The 21,545-nt window shown below is 35.3% G+C and overlaps 1 pseudogene; it reads right to left on the bottom strand.

Annotated features, from left to right (window-relative positions):
* LOC107874078 overlaps nt 1-7,310 on the bottom strand; it is a 126,687-nt pseudogene extending 119,377 nt beyond the window's left edge.
* Between the last annotated feature and the right edge of the window lie 14,235 nt (nt 7,311-21,545).

Here is a 21,545-nt window from a genome sequence, read left to right as displayed (position 1 = left end):
ATTTCAGCATTCAATACTTAGAAATCAGTGTGTAGTCTTAGAATTAAGTACTTTAGTATCAATCTAAACCACAGTTATCAGAACCCGGCATTTTGTTGTAGTATGAATCCTAGTTATTTTGTCAGCTTCAGTTTAGTAATTAGATCAGAAACTCAGTTTATTTATAGGCTTGCTTGACCATTGCGCACAGTTGTTAGATACTAAATTATTAGTATTTTAGTACCTCAGTCAATGAAATATATCCAAATCTTGTCGTACACTCGGTCTTGCATCCAAAATTAATATAGCTTTCACAAAATTCATGCACAGTTACCTCATGATACCCAGTCAGCCATTAACTTCTGTGTATAATACTTTATAGTCTCACTCCAACTATTCAGATCATGTATAGTTCAATCTTACACGCCCAGTATTCAGCTGTAGCAATCCAGTTAATTAGATGAGTAGTACATTTATGTACTCGTGTTCAGCACCCATGTGAATCTTTTCAGTAATCTTAGTTGCAATGCAAGAGGCTTAGTCATTTCATCTTAAATGGTATTAGTAGGAATCAACTCATCTTACCGAACTTTAGCCATGTAATTATTTTCTGATTCAGCTGTCTTATTTAGACAAGTCCAAGATTTCCTTATGCCCTAAAGCCGCTAGAACTCTATAGAAAGAGTGTTAGAGAAAAGGCTTCAGTCGACTATAATCTTTCAGCATGAGTTTGTCCGTAAAACCAGTAATTCAGTTTAGCAGTCAGATGGATAAGTTCACATGGTTTAGGTTCCTTTCCCTTCTATCTAGACGTACTATTCAAAGTCTCATGGATATAACCATTCTAAGGTGAACCAACTAAATAGATGCAAGATTAGCTCAGTTCATGTATTATGTTTCAGTTTTAGATCCCAGTTATTCAGTTAAGACTCAGTTCATAGGTGCCCTGTGCATCGCTTCATCTTCCCCAGCAGCTCATCCAAGTTAGTAATCTTTGAGGGACATAGTGTCCTAAGGGGGAGATACACTATAATCCCCCGAAGTTTCATAACATGACCATCCCAATCTCTTTTCATGTAATGAATCTAGTTTAGAGTAGGGGATACTCATAAGTTATCCCTCAAGTTCCAATCTCAGTCATGAGCCATGTATTTAGAGGCTTGATTCAGTTTATGATATTTAATTCACAGTATTTAGTTCATGCATCACGTTCTAGACTTAGTTCATGTCATCCGTTACAGACTAAGCTATGTTGTCATGTTCCTATTTATGTGTGTTCAAGATTGGTGACTATGTGTATCACAAGATCTCTCCCATGAGGGGAGTGAAGTGGTTCGGCAAGAAGGGAAAGCTCAGTCCCCTATATGTTGGTCCCTTACAAAAATTCTCAGTTTTTATGGCAAGATAGCTCATAAGCTCGAGTTGCCTTCAGATCTAGCCTCAGTGTTTTCCCTGTCTCTTTACTCAAGAAGTGTATAGGTGACCCGGTAGTTATAGTCCCTATTCAAAGCGTAGATGTTAAAAATAGTCTCTCTCATGAGGAAAATCATAGTCAAAATCCTAGACTACTAGATTCGCAAACTGGGGAACAAAAATGTCCCTCTAGTCAAAGTTCTTTGGTGGAATTAGTCCGTGGAAGGAGCTACTTGGGAAGCAGAACCAGACATGCATACCAAGTATCCTTACCTCCTCTCTGCTAATTCAAAATCAGTCCAAGATAAAAGATTTCCTTAAGCTTACCCAACTTACATGTTTAATTTCATTACTAACTTGGTATTCAGTTTCATGCTCAGAATCTGTTATAGACTTGGTACTAAGTAGCATTGCATAATCATTCATGCATCATGTCAGTTACGTATTTATGCATCAGATATTCATTCTCATAATGAGAAAATCCAGCTTATCAAAATACTTAGTCATTTATTCATGAATCAGTTACACATGCATCAAATATGCATTCTCAGTATGATATATTCAGTTAACAATTATGTCAATCATGAAATCATGATCCAATCATTCATGCTCAGTATGTGTTTCAGTCTATCATTTCTCCCCTCTCAGTCAATCTCATTTGAGGATAAATGTTCTCAAGGGGGAGATATTGTAAGACCTCGTAAAATTCTAAATCTTAATACAGTCCTTTAAGCGTGTCAAGGGGATCCTAGACTTAGAAAATTTTATCTATATTCCAAACTTAGCTTATATTTGTCCTTCAAAAGTTGGCATATTTATTTTGCCACCTAATGTCCTTTAATGGTCCTAATTTTTAATCATTCATGATCAGGAAGGTCAATACATAATCCCGAACAAGTTTTGGGTTTTTTGGAAACTCGTTTAGATCAAGATTGGAAGTCCAAAACAGTGGACCAATGCAATCTTGGCGCACTGTGTCGCCAATCGCATTGGTCACAGTTGTACAGACTACCAGAGACAAAATAATTAAGGCTCGATACGTTCATGGAGCGCCACTTGGGAATAGCGTTTCAGCCCTCGATGTGCCGCGTTACTCATAGCGTCGGTGCCCAGTTATTTAGTCATTAAATGTCTGCATTTTTAAGGGCAAAGGGGTAATTTTCCTTGATCCAAAATAACTCAGCTATATTGTATTTATTTGGGGCATGTCGGTTAGATAAATACTTTCCACAATTTCAATTACAGAATTAGAACTATTAGATACAATCCTTCAGTCTCAGTAATAGAACTCAGATAGTTCTATAGAATTCAAGACCTCAAAACAGTACAGAAGTCAGCTAGTTCCATCAGAACATAGACTGTCAGATACAGTCGCTCAGTATCAATTATATAAATTAGACCAGTTATCTCAGTTATATCAGTTATATCAGTTATCAGTAACTCACGTTACCAGTAATCACTTTCAGGCCTGTCAGATACAATTAATCAGACTAGTTCTTCATAATCAAAACTGTTAGAAACAATCATTCCTCTATTAGTAATATACCATCAGTTTCCCAGTATTTAGTGGACTCATTATCAGTATCAGTAAACCCAAATGTTAATAAATCAGTACTCAGTACACAGTGTCAGTATGGTCTCATTTACAGTTACTTATTCATGCATGTATTCTCACATTCGTGTTATATAGTCATTTAGTATTGTTTACACCTATAACCCCTTGCATTCAGCCTACCTTATATATATACCAGTACATTCAATTGTTCTGATGCATTTAAGCTATGGTGTTTTACTTTACGCCATAGGTTCAGAAGCACGAGCTTTAGAGCATCAGTAGCATTCCAATATCTAGCAGTCAAAGTTAGCAATGAGTCCTCATCCTTCTAGGACATAATCATTACTTTATCATTTTAGTACTTAGTTCATTTCAGTAGTTGGAGTTTGTTGGGGACATGTCCCATCAACTCCTTATTCAGGCAGTTTAGAGGCTTTCAAACTATAGTATATTCAAACAGTTTATTTCAGTTTTGGGTATTTCTATACCCCGTTTAAACATTATTTTATTATATTTATTGTTTCATATTTGAATAGTATGCATTGTTCAAGTACAGATATCAATCATGGGTTAGCTTGTAGTCCTTCTAGGTCATGAGCACCGTACAGAATTCTGGGTACCAATTCAGGGCGTTACATATATCCTTCCCCCCTTAGGAACATTTGTCCTCGAATGTTAGCATAACTGTCCAACCAAAAGAAGTTCAAGCCTAAGTTTAATATCCCTATTATCATATAGTACTTATATATTGTACTTACTTATTATTGCTCCAATTCAGCATCTTGGACTTTCTCTTTGTATTTGAACAAATGGGGGTACTTAGATTTCATCGCTTCTCCAGCTTCCCATGTTATCTCTTCTACTTGTTGGTTTCTCCAAAGCACTTTTACCGAAGCTATTTCTTTATTCCTTAACTTCTTAACTTGTCAATCTAGGATAGAAATTGGTATTTACTCATAGGTGAGATCTTATGTAACTTGTACATCTTCAGTAGGAGTAATATGAGATGGATCTCTGATGCATTTTCGAAGCATTGGGACGTAGAACACTGGATGGACTGTTGAAAGCTCTTGTGGTAGTTCTAACTCAAAAGCGACTTGGTCAAACTTCCAAGTAATATTATATAGGCCTATATAACATGGACTTAATTTTACTTTCTTACCAAATCTTATAACCCATTTCATTGGTTACACCTTTAAGAATACCTAATCGTCTATAGCAAATTCAAGCCCCCTTCTAACATCTGCATATAACTTGTGTCGACTTTGGGCTGTTTCTAGCTGTTGTTGGATTAATTTAACCTTTTCCATAGCTTGATGAAAAGATCTGGCCCAGAAAAGGCAATTTCTCCCACTTCAAACCATCCAATTGGTGATCTACACTTCCTTCAATTTAAAGCTTCATATGGTGCCATTTTGATGCTTTAATGATAGCTATTGTTGTAAGCGAACTTGATGAGAGGCAAATGATCATCCCAACTACCTTTAAAGTCCAATACACAAGCTCATAACATATCTTCAAGTGTTTGAATATTACATTCCGCTTGTCCATCTGTTTGAAGGTGGAAAGATGTACTTAAATTAACTTGTGTTCCCAAATTTCTCTGAAAAGACTTCCAAAAATTTTCAGTAAATTGAGTTCCCCTATCTGATATTGTAGAGAATGGTACTCCATGTAATCGAACTATCTATTTGATATATAATTTGGCATATTCTTCAACTGTATAAGTGGTCTTAACTAGTAGGAAGTGTGCTAATTTGGTAAGCCTATCAGCTATCACCTATATGGAATCATACTTTTGAGATGTACGAGGCAAACCAGTAATGAAATCTATGTTGAACATGTCCCACTTCCAGATTGGAAGATCTATACATTGCATATAACCCTCGAGCTTTTGGTGCTCTACTTTAATTCTTTGACAATTTGGACATTCATCAACAAATTCTGCAATGTTCTTCTTCATGTCACCCCACTAATACATTCCTTTCAAATCATGTTACATTTTAGTTGACCCTGGATGGATGGAATACCTTAAATGATGTGCCTCTATCATAATCCTCTTTCTTAACCCATCTACATTAGGTACACATAATCTATTTTAGAACCGAAGTACTCCCTCTTGCATAAGCTCAAATGCCTTGTCATACCATATTGTACATTCTCCTTAAGCTGTAGTAAAATGGGATCTACATATTGCTTCTTTTTCACTTCAGCTACTAATGAAGATTTTACAACATTATGCACAATAAACCCCTCATCTAGAGTTACAAGAAGGCAAACCCCCAAATAAACTAATTGGTGTAGATCCCTAGCCATCCTTTGTCATTCCGTAGGCTACCCATAAGTTCCCACAATAGCCTTATAACTTAACGCATCAGCTACTACATTTGATTTTCCCGAATGATACAAGATATCAATATCATATACTTTTAATAGCTCAAGCCATCTTCGCTGCCTCAAATTTAGGTCTTTCTAATTAAAGATATATTGCAAACTCTTGTGGTCAGTAAATATGTCAACATGAATCCCATACAAATAGTGACGCCATATTTTTAAGGCAAATATAACCGTTGCTAGCTCCAGATCATGCGTTGGATAATTCTTCTCAAGTGGCCACAATTGTCTTGAGGCATATGCTATGACTTTACCATGTTGCATCAATACATACCTTAAGCCAATTCTTAAAGCATCACAATACACTGCATACCCCTCTATGCCTTCTGGAAGCACCAATACGGGTGTAGAAGTCAACTTATTCTTCAGATCTTGGAAACTTATTTCGTATACATCATTCCATTGAAACTTGGATGCTTTGTGTGTTAGCTTTGTTAAAGGTGCAGAAATTGAAGAAAATCCTTCAACAAACCTTTGATAATAAACTGCTAACTCAAATGAACTATGAATCTCTGTTGGTGTTGTAGGTCTTGGCCAGTTCTTCACAACTTCTATCTTTTGAGTAGCAACCATTATTCCTTCATCGGATATAATATGACCTAAGAATGCCACAGAATTTAACCAAAACTTACATAGGGAACTTTGTATATAGATTACGATTACGAAGAATCTGTAATGCCTATCGCAAGTGACTGGCATGGTCCTTATTTGATATCGAATAAACTAGAATATCATCTATAAAGACTATCATAAACACATCCAAGAATGGCTTAAACACCCTATTCATCAAATCCATAAAATTTGTGGGTGTATTAGTTATCCCAAAGGACATGACTAGAAACTCGTAATGACCATACCGTGTTTGAAAGGCTTTCTTGGGTATGTCCTTCTCTTTGACCCTCACTTGGTGGTAACCTGACCTCAAATCAATATTTGAAAAACACTTGGAGCCTTGCAACTAGTCGAATAAGTTATCAACTCTTGAAAGAGGATATTTGTTCTTAATAGTCAACTTATTCAATTATCGGTACTAAATACACATTCTCAATGAGCCATCTTTCTTATGCAAAAATAACACTGGTATGCCCAAGGGGGACATACTAGGCCTTATGAATCCTTTTTATAGAAAGTCTTTCAATTGGTCTTTTAACTCTCGTAATTCTGTCGGGGCCATTCTATACGGAGAAATTGAGATTGGTTGAGTACCTGAAATCACATCAATACCAAACTCCACTTCTCGTTCTGGAGGCAAACCTGGAAGATCTTCAGGAAATACATTAAGAAATTTATTTACCATTTGAATAGTTTAAAGAGATTGTGGTTTCACATCTGTATCTTTTACTCAAACTAGATGATATATGTAACTCTTGGAAATCGTTCTTTTCGCCTTAAAATAAGGAATAAATTTACCTTTTGGTGCACCAATGTTACCCCTCCATTCAAGGACTGCCTCTATTGGAAAATGGAAATACACCCTCTTAGTTTGGCAATCTACTGTGGCATAACAATAAGCCAACCAATCCATACCCATTATAGCATCAAAATCGACCATTTCTAAATCAACAAAGACAACCATGGTATCACAACCACAAATAGTTATTATTCAATCTCGGTACACTCTCCTGGCTATAATAGATTTACCAACTGGCATAGATACTTCAAATGGTTTAACTAGCAATTCTAGTGTTCTTTTGAACTTTCCAGCAACCCATGGAGTGACATATGATAATGAAGAACCCAGATCAATTAATGCATATATATTATGTGAAAAGATGGACAATATACTTGTAACCACATCCAGAAAAGCCTCTAAATTTTGTCGATCCACTAGAGCATATGTACGACTCTGAACTCCGCTAGAACTAATTGCTCCTTTAACACCTCTACCATGACCTATAGGTTGTGTACCCCTTCCTGAAGAAGGCACTGATGATGATGATGCAACAGATGATCCAGTAGGTCGTGTCATACCACTCATGCCCCTTTGTGAGCATTCTCTCAGTATATGCCCCAATGTAGCACACTAAAAGAAAGCATTTATCCCAAACCAACATGCACCTAAATAAACCTTTCCACATTGTTTACACGGCTACCGAAGGTGTCTTAATTAGATCATACTCCTTTGCCGTTGATACCCCACTATTTGTGAACTCTGACTCTCACTTCTTTACCCAAACTGGTTGCCTTTAGACCTTTGAAACTGTGGTGGAGAACCAGCTACAGAATAAGAAGATAATGGCCTAAGCGGTCTATTAGAAAACCAAGGCCTAAACTCTCCTTGGGATGACATAAATTACCCCGTAGATCTGACCCTCTTGGAATACCCTTTTTTCTAATTCTTGTGTTCTTCTTCTTTGCCTCTAATACTCCATTTTTTGTGCAAAAGCTTGTATCCTTGCTATGTCCATGTCTTTGTTCAAAGCAGCAATAGTACAATCTCTAACCAAATATGGATCCAATCTATCCACATATCGATGAAATCCATCATCCATAGTAGCTGCTACATTAAGAGCATACCTAGACAAAGAGTTAAACAGGAGGTTGTACTCCCTCACGCTCATATTTCCTTGGCAAAGATTCAGGAACTGATCCACACGAACCTCTCAAATCTCAAATGGAAGGTAATGATCAATAAATACCTCTTTAAACTCTTTTCAAGTAGCTGAAGGTGCATCGATACCCCTAGATCATTTCCAGTCTTCATACCAAAATATAGCTTTCTGTTTGAATCTATATGTTTCTAGCTCAACCGTCTCTTTACCTGATACATGCATGACATCTAGTGCCCTTTGGATTTGATTAAAAAAGTCTTGTAGGTCTTCATTAATATCTGATCTGGTGAATGTGGGAGGATCTAGCTTAAGGAAATCATGTATCCATAGGCTAGCTACCCTATCTGAACCACTAGAAACTGTGGTTGGAACAATTTGTCCTTGAACTTGTCCAGCAACTGTACGGGCCAATAATTGCATCGCATTCCTTAGATCTTGATCAGTAGCATTAATGGGTGGTTCTGAGGATATGGTTCTTCTCCTTAGTTTTTTTGGAGATAGAGGAGTAGAAAAAGTTTGTGATACAAACTCGGCTTGAGCCTAACTTGGATTAGCTTGTCTAGGTGGTGACTTGCTAGTTCCTTCTCCGGAAGCACGTCTACTCGCTTATCTGTATTTTTACTCCTCCTTGTAAACTGCATCTTTACTATAATGAGAAAAAAATAGAGTTAGTGGTTACATGTGACTTCACCTATGACTTGGGCTCTATTGCACGATCTAAGATATGAAAAAAACAACCCCTAAATTCCCATAGCCTCTTGTTTATAGATGTGGTGCACAACATACCCATAAGCAAGACTTTACATAGACACAGATTTATAGACTCCCTAGGATGACCTGCTCTGATACCACTTTTGTCACGCCTCAAATCCTATTGGGGCGTACAGGCACCCATAGCCGTAAAGGGCCGAGAGAACCAATCCATAACCATGTACTTTTCATTCATTTAACTATGACAACTAAAGGTTCTGACAAACGTGACATTATGAATCATTGAGAATAATTACGTATGCAAGTGCAAAATTATATATACAAGACATGGCCGTTAGGGCCACATATCTAAAACACAAGACACTACCACATTTAACTTTATATTAGTCTACAAAGCCTCTAAAAGATACATAGACTTATCTAGGGTCGGGACAAACCCCCGCCCTACTCTTGACTACTGCATAATACCAAAACATATGGAACAAACTCGAAAAGCCCCGAATCAACCTGGATCTCACCAATAGTTACTGAATATCCTGTGCTTCTACTAGCGAGGTGTATTAGCTGAAGCATCTGAGCCTGCAGCATGAAATACAGGTCCTCGTGAGGGACATCAGTTTGAAAATATGTACTGAATATGTAAGGCTGAAGGTAACAGCACGTGATACAAGCACTCAATAAAAATCAGATACAAGTGTATAAGTAGTACTAGTAGACCAACTTAATATATACTTGTGGGATGATGTACATCACATTCTTTTCTTTATTTTTACCTTTCTTACTTTATAATCTTTGTAAGCCATATAATGCCAATGGTCAGCTGAATAGTGGCAAATAGATAAATTGATATCGGCCCATACTAGGCTTACGCCCCTAAGCTGCCATCCACATAAGAACATTGGATCGGCCCATGTTAGGCTTATGCCCCAGAGCTGCCAATCATTTTACAAATTTGCATTACTTAGTTTATTTAACCTTTGAGATTGTTACTTTAGTTGTCATAATATTATGGTACCTTAAAACAATAATCTACTAATAAGAGACATGTATATGGGCACTTAATGCAACAATAATGAAGTGGGGAGCTATTGGCACACAAATGAAGTGTTTAGGAGCTGAAAATACACATGGGTCTTATTTGAGTAAATGGAGAACTTCTGAAATTTTCTAGTGAAAGTAGACTTGCAAATTTAATAATAAGCATATTTTGAGGTGTTTTAGCACATTAGAGAGTGGGAACAAGGTCATTGGCTACATGGAATGTAATACGCTGTTATTCTGTATCACTTGTTTATAGGATAACCTTGGAAGCTTAATGGAACAAATGTTTGATTTCATACCAAAGAGTACAAAATAGAGTATGCCTTACATACCTGGTTAAGTAACTCCGAAACTAACCCAACTTGACTTCCCGTCTTTTTGATTACTTATCTATAATAGAATATATGGTAAACTAAACCGACACATTTGAAATATTTAACTTCCCCAAAATAGTAACGAGCAGTAAAACCTTAATCTATCAATCAAGGGTGTTATTTTAACCCTTTTCTCCTCTAATTAGACCCATATACCATACAAGTTCTTATAAGATTCACCGAAACCACCTTGGCTTCATTACATCCTCAAAACAATATGCAAAATAGATTAGGCAGTAAGCATATGCAATAATTAGTTTGGTGGTGTAATGCCTCTCTTTCTTTCCTATATTTCAATTCGAACTAGTCATACCTTTCTCCAACATCAACCCGGCGGCCCATAACTTATACATACAAAATAGTCCACAAAATAGTCCCAAATCCCTTTTTATTGTAACAATAAATTATGGAACTCATCATCTCCTGAGTTCCCATTAACAACACATCCATAACTCTTTCCAAAATAAATATATAAGGAGAACAAAATGGGGCAGTCACCTACCTTAATTCAACAACTTATCCTTTAAATTTGAACTCCTCAAGAACTTCAAGTTTCACTTTCCTTCACACTTTAAACCAAATAAGAAAAGAAATCTCTTAATAACAAAGAAAAAGTAAGTAGGTATCTTGTTCTATATTCTTCCATGTATTTATAATTAGGCACCTTTAACATGTTTTCCTAATCTCCCATGAGATAATTAAGCTAAACCTTAATTTTTTTCACTTACCATAGCTTGCAAAGATGAGGGTTTTTTTAAGCACCCTAGAAGGAATTTTAGGGTTGTTGTTCTTATCCTTGTTAAGAAAGGGAGAAAGCTAAAATTTAAAAGGGTGAATATTGTGTTTAAAATGACTAGGGTAGATTTACCTATTACCCCCATACCATATATAGCCATAATATCAACTCAAGAATCTATTCCAACGGGGTGGAGAAAAACACTTAAAACTGCACGATTTAGGTTTCCTGCAACCACCTTTACAATCTCTTGAATAAACCTTGACTCACAGCTATCATATTGTTCTGTAAGACCATTCCTGCCAAATCAGCAATTATTGCTACCACATTAGTCTATCACTATAAAATGGCGAACCATCCCTCAATCAACAGTTAAACAACTAAAAATATTTATTTACGCAAAAGTCACCCTCACTCTGACTTCTAACATTGTGACTTCATATCATCAACTTCCTAGCCAATCTCACTACCAATAGGTCATGACACTTTTACAAACACTACTACTCTGGTGGAAATAGAGTTCCAACATTTTTCTACACATCATTACCCTTATACATGAACTCTGTAGTATGAATTTTGAAAACGGGATGAATAGACTTTGTACCTTGGGCTGATAAGCATGATTTCATCAGAATAAAGGCATACACTCAAATCAATACAACTTGAAGAACTAATGGACTCCTCTTAAGTCCTTGCACAATTTTTATAATCTTTTATGGCTCAATCAGAAAAGACCATACCATTTAGATTCTAGACTTCTAGACTTGAATCTCCTCAACAATGAGACATATCTGAGAACATTAGAGTAAGGAAAGAATTGAGATAACTTTGCTTTCGTATGGACGACACCATAGCACGAATTAGAGTATAAAAGAACATTCTGGCTCTATAGCACAAACTAGATCATGAAGAAAGAGAGACATTCCTAAATTCCTTATAGCCTCCTTTTTATAAGTATGGCGTGCTACAAACCCATAATCAAGACGCTACTCGACGCGATTTCACAGACACCTTGGGACCATGAACCGTGCTCTGATACCAAGTTTGTCACGATCCAAACTAAGTCTTGGCCATGACAGACATCTCAAATCATGAAGGCGTAGACATTCTACTCTATCTGGTAGTCATGCACAACATTCTTATAATAAAAAGAGATGCGGAAATACAATCTGATACAGAAACATGGTCATACTTTGAATTAAGTTTAATAATAAGGAATGAAATTCGAAATCAACTAAACAACATCTAAAATAATCTGCAAAATCTCTACTACATGATCAAATGACAATTGTCTAAAAACTGGGACAAGGCCTCTAGTAGACCAAAATAAAGGGAATAACATAATCTGATATAATAGGCCTTCTGGAACAAAAAAGGCTCACCACTGCACAGATCACTTCTCTCTGGATACTTTACTACTTAGTCGGACCCCCTAGATTGAGCCTCCAAACCTGGGAGGTAGGGGGTCAATACAGATGTACTGGTACGCAGAGCAAATCCAAAATAATAATTTATATTCAACATATATGAGAGCAATTTAAAACAGTTCATAAATATGTCATATGGTAAAAATCACATGGATATTTTTAAAAGACTCTGTAAAATCATCTAAACTCTGTAACACTCTTTTTTTTTTACTTCTGTGCTAGGTGGTATACCCTATAATTTCATAGCTTTCACCGACTACCTTATCTCGGTTGCCGCCAAGATAAGAGTACTAATGAGGGAAGAGCACACAAGTTCAAATAGCAGGGTGCCACAACCCCAATCAAGTCATTATCACAAAGCAGGGCTCCAAACCATAAGTCCCGATTTGGGATGACAAAGTACTAGGTACATAAGATTACATAGCAGGGTACCAAGTTTCTATGTAGGCAAATCACGATTTCCATCATAGAGTCATTTGACTCGGGCTTTCTTCGGGTAACCACCTAACTCACATCAACTCAGTTTTTAACTCTTAAAAACATAGATTCTCTGAAATCAAACTCTAACTCTGTCATGGCATACATTTATATGGTATCATCATACCATTGACTTGCAAGTCTCATTCTCTGAGCCATTTAGAAAATTATATCTTTGTTATCAAAACATGGAATTTAGGACCACCATATCAACAATTCTTTTCAAGAAACTCATTCTTTAAAACTCATGTCAACATATGCAAGGAAACTCTCTTTGTCAATATTTCAAGAATTCAAGGTGGTCATGTCAAAGTTCTCCATTACATGTATTTCTTTCTCTTTAACACAAGAACGTCATAGTAACATTAAGAAACACCCTCTCATTATTTATAAATCATGTTTCAATTGCTATGACATTGAGAAAATTATTTTCAAATCACAAGGCATGCATTTCAACTCTTTTCCGACAAAATCATAATCTTTAATTCAACATACGAGAGGGGTTTCATAATATTCTCTCTCAAACAATATTCAATCTCAATTTTCATACTTATACATATACTTGTAAATAAATTTAAGGGGGAAAGACCTAAAGTCCAAATCAACAATATCATAAAAACATTTATAATGCATAATTAAAACATAGATTCCAAAAACCCCTTAAAAATTCATGCTTGATAATTTTTAAATCATGATCTAGTGTTTACAAGCCCATGTAGTTTTTAGGATAAACCCCACGTACCTCAAATTCGGAATTTGATAGATGCTTCTTGAAGCCTATGGTTTGGAGATTCCGAATCTTCAATCAATTTCTAAAATCCACGGTTGAATCTTGAGGGATCTTAATTCTTAGGTTGAGACCTAAGTGTTTAGTTCTTGAGAGAGGTTGGTAAAATGACCACATTTTGGTAAATTAGGGTCTTAATCACATGTTTATGGATGAATAAGGGTGGGTAAAAGGAATAAAATACCCCTAAAGAAATAAAGAAAGTCGCAGCAGTCCCTCAGTTGAAAGGCTGATATGCTGAAGTAAATTGGGTATAACATTTTACTCCGATGTTGGATTTGGATGAAATTAGTTGCATTGGAAAGAATACTAAAAGATCATTAATTTGATATATAGCAAACCTCTCAATTAATTATATACAGAAATTTATGGTTGACGAAAGTTGACCCCAGTTGAAGTGTCCACTAAAACGAAATCGATAGAATTGTTTTCAACTCGTCTTAGAGTTAGGGGATTGTTGTGACCTCAATTCATACTCAAAGGTCTTCCCATGCTATAGGAGTGATCACCACACATACATTAATAAGAAATAATTTAGTTTGGGTCTGTACGTGTAGGAACAATGGTCTAAATTTTAGCCCAAAAGTATGGGGTGTTACATTAATAAAACCCCAAATCAAATAAAAAAAAGAATCAATTAATATGGTAATTACTCACAACGTGACAATATATAAGCCATAATCATAGTATTAAGAAACAAGTCGACCAATAACTATTTATTGATGAAGTAAGACCGTTCAACTGATGAGAACATGTTTGTTACATATAACTGTGCAAATGTGTACTCTTTAATTCCGATACTTACTGGTTACTGCTAATCAAATTTAGAGTTTTAAAATATATCAATTAAAAGATTAATTTACTTTAGTCATTTTCTTTTACTTGTCAGTTTTATCCTAATTGAATTTCTATTTTTACTTATCATATTTGAGATTAAAAAAAAAACATGATCGTCATATTAATTGTGAAAAATATGTATCCTCTTTAATTCAGATACTTATCGGTAATCAAATTTAGAGTTCTAAAATATTATTAACAAGCTTAATTTACTTTCTTCATTTGATTTTACTTTTCACTTTTTAACATGACACACTCAATAAGAAAACAATTATTGATATGACCATTATACCATACTATCTGATACCAGATCAACCAAAAACACATAAAACACACACTCGAAACAGTCCACAAGTTCAAGAGAACTAAGGACCCTTTGAGTGACCCCTCTCGGATTCAAGATCAATAACAAGAACTCAATGTAATATGGTATTTAACACCAATTTCCAGCCAACATCCAGACTAAATTAACAACACAAGACAAGAACAACAATGTAACAACAAGAGGAAAGCTACGGGTTCATTAACAACAATAAGAAACCAACAGATTCAACAGGATACAAATAAATAGTTAGACCAAATAAAGGGAAAATCTTAAGAACCCACAAATTGTTACAATCTTAGACCCTTAACACTATCCGCAACAAAGACCTAACTCTACGTTGACACAAGAGGGACTTTACCTCGTCTAAACACAAACATTTTAAGCCAATGTGCAAACACAAGTGAATCCACACTTGTATCTACCCTAGTTTCAGTTGGAACTCACTCTCACAAGACTAAAGAGAGAACTTTAAGTGTTACAAGTTTCAAGTCTTAAAAATAATCAACTAAATTACAAAAACCCTAAGTTGTTCCTTATATAGTGTATTATAAATAGGAGTCAAAATGTCCAAAATGTCCCTCAAGTGAGTGGCACCCCTCTAGTGCAATGTAGTGGCTGATTTTGGTGTGTTAGGGCCCTTAATTACACTTCTCTTGCTCACACACTTGGCCGAATTTAATGCACACCTATATAAGTCTATTTACGCGATCACACTTGTATCATCCTCTCCATCTTAAGAGGAATTTGTCCACAAATACAATTAATCATCACCCGCAAGCTCTCCTCTTTGAATCATCTTTTTAAGGCTCCTCCCAAGGTTAGGATATTCAACCAAGGGTTCCATGAGATCATCAAGCATGTTCCTTGGACTTACATGTTCTACAACCAGCACATAAGAAGAATGGATGCCAGGCAAAGTGCTAGCATCTTGGTTAGTAAGCAATAAATGGCCTTTGTGGGAAAATCCCACAACCTTGACTCTCGGCTCCTCCTCACTGTCGGCTTCCTCCTCTAAACCTTCACTAAGCATGACTCTCCTTTCCATAAACAAAGGTAATACACACCCTCCATCAATTGGCGAAATATCTTCCTCGCCTTCATCTATTTCCACCTTGGCTTCTTGCTTTCCATCTTGAGGGTTTTCATCAACCTTATTTAATTCAAGTCCCATGTCCTCACCAAGGTAATACAATTTTCCCTCCCTAAAGATTACATTTCTACGATTCGGGCATTTACTAGCCTTGTGCCCCTACTTTTGGCATTTAAAACATTGAAATCCCTAAGGAAGAGAAGTAGAATTCGGTGATTAAGTTTCAAAATAAGTTTTTGGAACTCATCATAGTAAGCGACGGCGCTCTTGTTTCCTTGCCTCATGTTATACAACTTGGGGAGGAGCTCTTATTGGTAATCTTCAGGCAAGTACCTTTGTCTCATGAGGTACCTTAACCGAAACCAATGAGGGGGCTTCCCATCTAACAAAACATTCCCAAAACTTTTAACTTATTCCCACCAAGTAGTAGCATAACCCTCAAGACGAGTAATCGAGTAGCAACTCTTTTTCTTCTTGGTAAGATCATTGACTTAGAATACCCTCTCACAAGTGGATTCCCATGCAAGAAAATCCTCGGGATCGCTCTCACCCTTGAATATTGGAAGCCCCATATTTATGGTATTTAGTCCAACTTTTCAGTTTTGGTTGCCTTGTTGGGTCCAAGGACCAACTCGTCCTTCTCGGCCGTAGGCTCTTCTCGGTTCACCTTGCCTTTCCCTTATATCTTCTCCTTTAATGTAATCATCATATGGCCCATAACCATCAGTTTGTTCTCCCTTACCATATACCTCAACATGGATAGGTATATTTGGGTTAAGTGGAGCTTGTAGTGGTGGGATTGGATTTGGATAGTGAGGTCTTTGGTCAAGTGGAGTTTGGATGCGATAGTTTGGATTTAATAGTGGTATTTAGGTTCCAAGACCTTCTTGTTGGACTTGGTGGAGTGGAGGATGTATTGGTATATCTTGTTCTCGGCTTTGAGAGTAAAGATTGGTTTGATTTGTGGTAATTGGTGGATATAGCATTTGGTGTAAGGTCCCGGGAGTATTAATAGGGGAAATATTTTAAGGGGTGGAAGGTCAACTCCTTTGGCTTTCCACATGTTCTAATCTCCCACTCATTGATGCCACATCCGTATCTAATTTCTCAAGACTCACATTCAACCTAGCCACATCTCGGGACATATTTTCAAGGCGATCCAAAATGAGATTGATGGTATTATTGTCCATTGTGAGCATTTGAGGCCTCGGGTTCCATTGATTCCATACCAAAACAATCCCTTCAAGTTACGGTTCAATAAGTCACCAAATCTGTCCACAATGTCACACACAACAATACAATTCAAACCTACAAAAGAATCACACGTTAGTTCAAACAATCCTTACTATTCTCTCACACACTTTATGGTCTCACATTTGCCATCACAAATATTTGCAAATCAGCTTGTAACTTGTGGTGAGTTAAAGAGTAAGTCTACCCCTTAGTAGGAATGGATTTTTGTTTTGGTGACTCAAGGAAGTAATGTTTGAACTTGAACCAAAAGTACTACGAATTAAAAACAAATAAAGCACTCAAGTAAATGATGACACGAAACAACGATTTCAAAGGACTTATTGACAACCTAGTAGGATTATACTAGCTTGTTAATTAGTTCTAGGAACAATTAAAGGAAACTAAGAATCAATAATTAAGAAACTAACAATCCAAGTTTGAGCTTAAATTAGTGTGTTAACAGTAATTGGGTGATGTGTCACCTTCCAATTGGCTGCAACTTTTACTAATCCTAATTAACAAGTTGATGACTTGGTCACTTTTCAATTTGGAATGGATGAACTTGGTTTTGGTGGAAAAGTGTAAGTCTTGTAACCTTTTTCAACTTCAAGAATCAAAAGGTGTGATTTGGACTTGTACTATTCCACAAAACAAGACTCTTGATTTAAGGAAAAGTTATTGTCAAGTCAAGGTGATGTTGTCAAGTCCCCTCACCAATAAGTCTTGTAACTTTATCTTCACTTTTTCAAGATCTATTAGAAACCTTTTAAGTTGTTCAAGACAAAAATGTGATGAAGAACAACAAGAACACTTAACAACTTTCAAGAACAACAATAACAACACCTTCAATGCCCACTCCAACTTCCACAACAAATCCACAACTCACGATTTTTCCTTTAAGTTCACAACAACAATGTCTTTTTTTAAGCTCAAACTTTAGATCTAGACATTTGTAGTGTTGGTGAGAAAGAAACCAACACTTGAAACACTCTAAACAAGCAAAAAGACTACTAAATCTAGACACACAAACACAAATCTCAGCCAAGACAACAAGAACACAATTTTCAGCCAAGAACACAACAATGGATAGATTGCAAATTTTCTGGAATTTTCAGATTTTAACAATTTTTTTTCTAGCAAACCCAAGATTGATTTTGTTGGAACAAAATCAACCACAAGTTTTGATACCAAATGATACCATATCAGCCAGAAACGCACAAAACACACACTCAAAATAGTCCACAAGTTCAAGAGAACCGAGGACCCTTTGAGTGACCCCTCTTGGATTCAAGATCAACAATAAGAACTCAATGCAATGTGGTGTTTAACAGCAATTTCCAGCCAACATCCAGACTAAATTAACAACACAAGACAAGAAAAACAATGTAACAGTAAAAAGAAAGCTACGGGTTCATTAACAACAATAAGAAACCAACGGATTCAACAAGATGCAAGATAAATAGTTAGACCAAATGAAGGTACAATCTTAGGAACCCAAGAATAATTACAATCTTAGACCCTTAACACTATCCGCAACAAAGACCTAACTCTACGTTGACACAAGAGGGATTTTACCTTCTCTAAACACCAATGTTTCAAGCCAATGTGCAAACACAAGTAAATCCACACTTGTATCTACCCTAGTTTCGGTTGGAACTCACTCTCACAAGACTAGAGAGAGAACTTTAAATGTTACAAGTTTCAAGTCTTAAAAATAATCAACTAACTTACAAAAACCCTAAGTTGTTCCTTATATAGTGTATTACAAATAGGAGTCAAAATGTCCCTCAAGTGAGTGGTACCCCTCTAGTGCAATGTAGTGGCTGATTTTGCTATGTTAGGGCCCTTAATTACACTTCTCTTGCTCACACACTTGGCCTAATTTAATACACACCTATATAAGTCCATTTACGTGATCGCACTTGTATCAATATGCTTATTAATTGATGCTTAGGTTAATATGTCTTGAAAATGATTTGGAGAATAAACAATTAATGCTAAGGGTAAAATAAGAAAAAATCATTTGTGTTTTTTTAATATCTCAAAAGTGCCAAGTTAAAATAGAAATTCAATTAGAAAAATAGTGATGAGTAAAATTAAACGGAGAAAGTAATAAAATATACCTTGAATTAGAGCTTCTTCAAGTACTATGTCAAGTCAACCAGAGTCACGTAATAGAAAACAATGAGATTATGTGCTACATTAACTATTTTGATCAAACATAAATAACATTTGTCTACTCCTATTTTCTCAATTCACATAAAGTAGTGTATGTAACTTATGTCGCAATAAAATATTTACTGAAGGTAGTATTACTATAGCTACAATTCAATTCCGAATAAGATGAATCAATCAAATTTAGAAACCTTTTTAATCTACTACAATAGCTATAATCAGTCACTAAGCTCATGCATCGATACAATTATTGTACAACCACTTGTGGATCAAGGATAGCCTATATTTTTGTTGTATTTGAATAGCGGCTCCTTCCTTTTTGTATTAGTTTTCTCTGAAATAAATTCAATAAACACAACTAATCTTTAAAATTTAGAATAAAATAAAATTACTTGACAACTTACATTAAAATTTCATTTAAAACCTCTAAAAAAAGGCATTTATAATATGATAGGTTGAAGAGTTTATAATATCTGGGAAAATATAATATGATAGGTTAAAGAGTTTATAATATCTGATGTGTGTCTTTTTGGAATAAGAAAGGCAACAGAAAACTAAAGAAGCATGGTGTTTAATTTTCTGTGGGGATGATATGTACAAGTGGTTTGGAGGAACTGGACAATTCATTTATGCTTGACATTGGAGAGGCTTAATACATATTAATTTTTTAAATTTGTCAGAATATTTTATTTAGATATTTTAATTAAATTTGATTTAATTAAACATCTTAACTCCTAATTAAGTGATCCTATTGAATACTTTCTGCTCAAATTTCAGAAAAATTTTGTGTGTGTTCTCATTTATTTATTGAATCGGTAGTTAAGTTAAAAAACATGAGTCTCATACCAAAAGGGATAGTTCACCCATTTATGGGCGGACTGTGCAACGACATAATTTTGACATCCATTTTTGTCATTAACCCAAAAAAGAAAAAATTACACAATATAGATAAATGGGAAAAGGCTCAAATATGCCATCGAACTATCAAAAATGACTCATTTATGCGATTCGTTAAAAGTTTGACTCGTTTATACCATCGCCGTTACAAAACAGGTTCATCCATGTCATTACTTGTTAATGATATTTTTTCAAAAATAATTTTACCACGTGTTGTCTTACTTGAGGGTCATGTCTTTAATTAAAACAAATATAAAAGACTCAAATATGCTATCAAAGTATCAGAAATGGCTCATTTATGCCATCCATTAAAAATTTGGCTCATTTATTCCATCGCCGTTGCAAAACAAGTTTAGTATTTGTTAAGGCATTTTTTCAAAAGGCATAATACATAAACACGACCTTCAACTTGACATTTAATTATAACTATGACCTTTAACTTTGCTAGTGTACAAGCAGGCCCTTTAACTATACAAAAGTTGAATGAAAAAATACTTCAATCTTGCAACACATATGTGTGAAACTCAATTGTTCCTACGTGGACTGGTACTTCAACCAAATTCTGCCGCCTAATTAAAAAGATACATGTAGATTTTGGATATTAATTTTTTCAGTGTACAAGTAGGCCCTTTAACTATACAAAAACTGAACGAAAAAAACACATCAATCTTGCAATTCATATGCGTGAAAATCGCTTCTACGTGGACTAGTACTCCAACCAAATGCTGCAACCTAATTAGATAGATACATGTAGACTTTAGATGTTAAGAAAACTTAATATACCACCATCACAAATACATGTACTTTTTAGATTTTTTCTTTTGAAAAAATAAAAAATAATTCATTAAAGGTTGCCTTCATTAAAATAACATTCAAGTCCGATGAAAATTAAAAGGCTCATTTAGAAGATGTGAAATTCGATGAAAATCCTAAAAAAATTGCATCTCTTATTCCCTTTCAATTAAGGAAAATTTATTGAAATTTTAACGGATGACATAAGTGAGTCATTTCTTATAGTCTGATGGCATATTTGAGCCTTTTCTCTTTGTTTAAATTAAAGACGTGACCTTGTAGTAAGACGAAATGTGACAAAGTTATTTTTGAAAAATCACCGTTAACAAGTAATGGCATGGATGAACATATTTTATAACGCCGATGGCATAAAAGAGCCAAACTTTTAACTGATAGCATAAATGAGTTATTTCTAATAGTTCTATGGCATATTTGAGCCAAACATAATTACCTATCATGGTTAATATTTAAAATAATTACTTGACATAATTAAAAAACTATTTTTTATGTGGGTCCTAATATACAAATATAATATAGCTTGTATACCTTTCATTTTGTGAGCATTCAATTAATCTCTCTCATCAAATTTGATTGAGCATTAATTTTCTCTGTCTTCACTTACTTATATTTGAATTCACAACTCAACTCCCAATAGCCTCTATAGATCCAACAATGGACATTGACTAGAAAATACCCCCCAAATATCCAGACCCACCCCATATTACAATACAAACTACAAATCCTCAATCA

The sequence above is a fragment of the Capsicum annuum genome, chromosome 6 (assembly GCF_002878395.1).
Source record: "Capsicum annuum cultivar UCD-10X-F1 chromosome 6, UCD10Xv1.1, whole genome shotgun sequence".
NCBI lineage: Eukaryota > Viridiplantae > Streptophyta > Magnoliopsida > Solanales > Solanaceae > Capsicum > Capsicum annuum.
The sequence above is the reverse complement of the archived record's forward strand: the minus strand, read 5'-3'. Positions and strand labels throughout refer to the sequence as shown.